The sequence below is a fragment of the Sinohyriopsis cumingii genome, chromosome 4 (genome assembly GCF_028554795.1).
Source record: "Sinohyriopsis cumingii isolate HCF-2022 chromosome 4, ASM2855479v2, whole genome shotgun sequence".
Classification (NCBI taxonomy): domain Eukaryota; kingdom Metazoa; phylum Mollusca; class Bivalvia; order Unionida; family Unionidae; genus Sinohyriopsis; species Sinohyriopsis cumingii.
This window is the reverse complement of record NC_142964.1, coordinates 214,732-220,947: the sequence shown is the minus strand read 5'-3', so window position 1 is coordinate 220,947 and position 6,216 is coordinate 214,732.

Below are 6,216 nucleotides of genomic sequence, written 5' to 3'. Positions count from 1 at the left end.
TATTTACCAATAAAGCTTTTGAGTTTTGGCCAATAGAAGTAAGTCGAGATCTTGTGATAAGCCTTATTAATCTCTAAATGACCAGCAAAAGGAGTTTCATGGGCCAGACTAAGTATTTCCTGTCTGTATGTTTTTGGAACTACAATTTGATAGTTCACTGACCCCACATCACCAGCAGGTACCTCGGGAGGTCTCCATGTTCTCGTAAGAATTCCATTTTTGATGAAAAAAGCAGATAGGAACTTCAGCAGCTTCAGTTTCACTAATGGCCCTTTGAAACATACAAGAGATTTCAAGATCTTTTTCCTGTTCGACGACAAGTGATTGTCGTTTGTCACCCTGATTATAATAAAGAGGGTGAGTAGTTATACGAGGATCACTGTGATAAATACCTTCTGATTGATCCAAACAAGGAGCGAAAGTTACCTCATCGAAAGGCTGACCAATACATGTGTCAGCTAAAGGAATACTTTCCTTATTTATATCATTCTCAAGAGCTTTCTTTGCCATAGCTCTGGTAACTGCACAAGTTGGGAATAAATCAGGGAATTATTCTTCAATCGGATCGACTTTCTGATCCAAGCAAGTCTTGTCAGTTACAAGTGGATTAACCACAAACTTATCACCAGCTAGGTCGTTGCCTAGTAATAAATTAATGCCCTCAACTGGTAAAACATACACTGTGCTGACTGTCACGGGTCCTTAGACTACGGCTGATGACAAATTTACATAATGGAGAGGAACATTAACAAAGCCGCTCGTCAATGGCAGGAAAAGAGCAAAGTACCTGACAACGAAAGATTCTGAGAAGCTCCTGTGTCCCTTACAATTTTAATAGGGATAGGATTGGCCGAATCACTCAAGAGTGATATAGAACCCTTCGATATGAATGGTTTATAATTCTCCATACTAAAATCAGACAAGGGTTTATTAGACCCAACAAATGTAATGCTTTCAATATATGACTGTGACCTTGACCTCTAAGAAATAAGAGCATTTGGAATAGGTCTGTCTTGATTCTCATGCCTATTTTTCAATTTATAGCAATCAGAAAGAACGTGTCCTTTTGTCTTGCAATGTGTACACGTAGGAAGAGACAAGGATCTTGAATCAAGCTTATCAGAAGCTTGAATTTTGAGCCAGTTTGAGTTTTAGAAGGGTTTTTATTAGGCTGAAATACTTTTCTGCCAGAAGACTGTTTAGTAGAAGTCTTATTTACAAAATATCTTTATGAGTTAAAGAATACTCATCAGCAGCTCGAGCAGCATTTTCCAAGGTTTCGATTTGATGCTCGTCAAGATAAGTCTTAATGTCACTATGGACACAATTCTTAAACTCTTCAAGTAATACAAATTGTTTGAGACTTTAATAATCTTGATCAACTTTCTTGGCTAAGCACCGTCTATCAAATAATAGCTCTTTGTCTCTAGCCAAATCGACATGAGTTTGTCCAGCTTCTTTTTTTTTTTTATAGTTTCTGAATTTTTGCGGATAAGCTTCAGGGACTAACTCATAAACCCTTAAGATGCATTCCTTAACCGTATCATAGTCACCACTTTGTTGAACTGACAGTGAACGGCAAATATCACTAACTTTACCAATAGGTTCACATTGTAATAATTGAATCCAGTGCTCCCTTGGCCATTTAAAATTTTCAGTCACTTTTTCAAAATAAGGGAAATATTTGTCTACATCTTTTTCTCTAAAAGGGGGCACTCATCTAATATTCTTTGCAACATCAAAATTAAAATTTGTATTTGAAGTTGGAATATGTTTTTCACTTGCCAGCTCAATTTCTTTTATTCTAAATTGATATTCCATCTCCTCCTTCTCACTTTGCATTTGCATCTCTTTCTCTCTCTCTCTTCCTTTTGCATATGTTCTTCTTTTAATTGCATTTGCTTTCTTTCTCTTTTTTGTCCGCTTTTAAATGCATTTGTACTTTCTCTCTCTCTCTCTCTCTCTCTCTCTCTCTCTCTCTCATATTGCAACTGCATTTGTTTTTCTTGTAACTACATTTGTCTTTCTTTTTGTCTTTCTTCCTTCTGAAGTTCCAGCTTCCTTAACTATATATTGTATATTAATTCTAATTCCTTTATTTTTGTGTTAGAGTCTGATACAGACTTACTGATCGAAAACAAAGCATTTTTATCCTAAACATTCTTTTCTACCAAGTAGTGGACCATAATAATTTTTATTTCTTGTTTCGTTAAGGAAGTTTTTACCTCAGAAGGATCATATTTTCTGCAAGTTGAATTAATTCATCTTTTTTGAAAAGGTTAAAATTAAAAAAAAAACACAAAGTTTTCTAAAATATTTTAGCCAAAATTCAAATATCCTGGACGAGCCCCCAATTCTTATGTTACGTAATTAGGCTCGAATAAACAGTAATACAAGAAAGACGGAAAAGAACAAGCTTTGAAAAATTTAACAAATAATTTATTTCCCTGGAAAAATACTGTAAAAACGAAGAAAAAAATAAAAACTTGCGGTTTTAAGAATCAAATCCAAAAATAATCCAAGAATAATCCACAAATTAAATTTTAGAAGTCCTAGTAATGAAATGTTGTAAGGAATTCAAATTTTAGTCCTAAAGAAGAATCGAAGATGGAAGGCGATAATGTATGCTGTATCCTGTACCGTGCTGTTGTCTACAGTTCCTTGTGGAAACACAAGAAATAACACTCTGGTGTTGGACATTCAAATTTTACTTTTCAAGAAATGTCTTTGTTCAAGAATTCTGTATGAGCACACATATATTTCCATGAAACAATAATTAATCCTTTCGAATCCAAATAATTCGAATAAACATTAAAATAACTCCAAACTGACATAACAAAAGAACACCTTGATATCAAGTGTTTTAAGCCCAGACTGAGATTATTTCTCTAAAACAATGGCCATACAATAATTCTGATACGCATAATAGGTACCCGTATGAGGGTCAGTTGATAGTGTTTACATCATGTAATCTCAACATGGCCCTGAAAAAATCCAATCATGTTACTCTAAGAATAAAATTTAAAAATGTTGTTTACTTCACTAAAAACTATTTACAAATCTAGGGTCACGTATCCAAACAGCCTCGATCTCACCTTTATTATTCCCACAATAAAAATAACTTTAAAAAAATTGTTCACGTGGCTGTTACTAATTTTGAATTAAGGTCGGGAACTAGGTCAGCTTTAAGTGTTTACAAATGAATAGGCAAGGTCAAACTAATTTTTGGAAAAAAATTCCAAATCACGTAAACAAGATTTTATTATAAAAGCATGTAATAGAATTAAAAACGTTAAAGCTACAAACAATAAAATTAAAATAAATATAAATTAAATCAGATATACGTAACAATACTGTATCATCATATACTTAACTATATTCTTACATACTTCCAGTGCCTAATATATCAATACATACTTCCAGTATCTACTGTTAACTCTGTACAGATCCTTAACTTAAACGGTTCAACAAAAAAAGGTAGTCACTTTTGCATGCCTATGCCCCAGTAGCATATAAAAAAGCGAATAGAGTTGAATCAAAGGGACCATAAATAGCAGTAAAAGATGATAATGAAAACTAGGAATATGTTCACGGAGCACGGATGGCCCACCACCATGCATGAAAACTGACCTGAACGCAAGATTTAACAAAGTTTCACAGACTGACGTACAACACTATATTCCCCACACTGTCCCGGTGAGGAGTATAAAGTGGCCCATAAATGTTGTCTTTCATGAGGTGAACACTGTATGGAAACTTTCACCAAAGTGTTTAAACAACTTTTTTCAAATGTTTAGTACGTAAATACCGATCTGATATAGCTAATATTGTTTTCCTTTAAGCAGGTCGACATAAACTTCATGTTTCACATTCTTACTTTTGGATCCGATTCAAGTTATGAATATTATGCAGTTGCTAAAACGAGCTTTATACTTACGTCATGACTATAGCGTTGCAAAAAAGAAAATGAAGGTTTAGAATTTAAATATGAACTGAATCGAATAAACATACAAAAAAGACAATATTTGGAGGAAAGAAAGAAAATGTTTGGAATCTGTGAATCAATTTAACTCAGAAGACGTAATACAGGTAACATTTGGAAACATAATTAACTGTTTATAACATACATATAAATTAATGCAGCTGAAAATTCAAAATCAGCCATGTATAATTCAATTAACTCTGCCCTACGGTTTCATAATATGTTCCTTATCTAGCACATGGGAAGCGATCAAGACCCAACATAAATACTAAAAAAGACGTTTCATAAAATTAAAAGCAAGGCAAAAGTCGTCCTTACAATGCACTAAGCTATAGAAACGAAATACACTAATCGATCAGCGGCATACTAGTGGGTTCACCTCCCTTAGCAGACAAATACAAATAAAGCAATATTCTTATAATGGAGAAAATATAAGTCTTCCAAATTTCATTGCAGCTTCAAAATGAAGAAAAGGATACATTTTAACCATCTATATAAAGGACCTAATTTTGTGTTCCATTTTAGTATCGATCATATATAGTTTTCACTGCTTTATCTATGGCTTATGTCGCTAAATAAATATAGCGAATTAAATATGGGCTTACTACGAACTTTACTAATCCTAAACAAGATCCAACAAGTATTCCTCGCATCTAATTTGCAGGAATTTATACCATATGATTCGTTAAATACTTCGCAGCTAGAAACGGACATGTGCGCGTTTGTTCTTATTTTTTTCTATATAGTTCTCCATTGGCATAAAGCGATAAAGCGACAAACGGTGTCCATAATGTATGCACCAAACCACTATATAAATACGTACGATCCAAAACTCAATAAAACATCAACTGCATGTCTGCTTGTGAAGATAAGGGGAAGAAAGAATGCACTAATGTACAAAAAATATGCATAGTCAATAATAATTGTCCACATAAACGACTTTTAACTAATTTTGCCAACATGCCATCATATGTAATGCTCTTGACAGTAATTAATAATGTTACAAGCAAGGGGTCTCATACTGATCGGATCAAAAAACATGTGTAAGCGTGGCTTGATAGTCCATGTTTTCCCTATTTCCAAAGACCTCAAGACAGCAATCGTTGTCAACTGAAAGGTTCTTAAACGCGCGAATACTATAAACTGCGTTTCTACAATCACCTAATAACTACATATCGCAAAACTCTAATTTCTCACTTGAATGGTTTTTCTTGTTTAATATTTATATGATTCACCAGTAAGCGTGTCAATGTCGAATATTAGTAATTCACGCGATGCAATACAAAGCTAAACCCAAACACATACTACAAAAAATTATTGATCTCAAATTTCTAAACAGTAAAATATCAAGATAATTGTTCTGTCTTTTGCAGTGTTATGTGGGTTTTTTTGTGCTAGTTAATGCATTTGTTGCCCATGAACTTCTTTTAAGAATTAAAGTCACGTTATCACTAGTATATTTCTTAAACCGCGTTAATCTATCTGCTTAGTCTCGCAGTGTCACGAGAGAGGAGGACAGATTATTTTAATAAATTAGGGAGGGTCCATTATCTATCTGCTTAGTCTCGCAGATTCACGAGGGAGGAGGACAGATTATTTTAATAAATTAGGAAGGGTCTTTATATAAAACTATTCCCTGTTGTCATCAAGTCATATGAATACTGTACAACGTCTTCTCCTAGAAATTGACTAATTGCTCGGACTGAGAAATATTTTCCCAACACCAACTTCCATAAGCAACAATAATCACAACAATCTATGAAAAAAAAAACTATAAAAGAAAACATAAATGCAGATAGTATATACTCTAGGTATATTACAACAAGAACTCTGCAAGGTATTACTGCAATATTTAACTTCCTTATATCCGGTGTCAGTTCAAAGAAATAATATGAACTATTTTCAGAGGAACCACAATACGATGCAATAAAGGCTCATTTGCCCAATTTGTAAAATGCTATATTTATAGATTACTGCATTTGTATGGGAAAATAGGAACAAGTTGTTTTTTTTTTCTCGTATGGATACTACACGACCTGAGGGAATGAGGTATCCATCCGAGAAAACAAGTTCATATTTTCCCATACAAATGCTGTAACCTTAGTTTTATATATTCGTTTTCCTTTTCTACCACAGGCTTAATTATATAAAAATGCACTATAAGAAACAAATTAATTGAATTTGTGAGGTATTCCAAAAGAAACATACAACCGTTGATACATTAATACAAAATA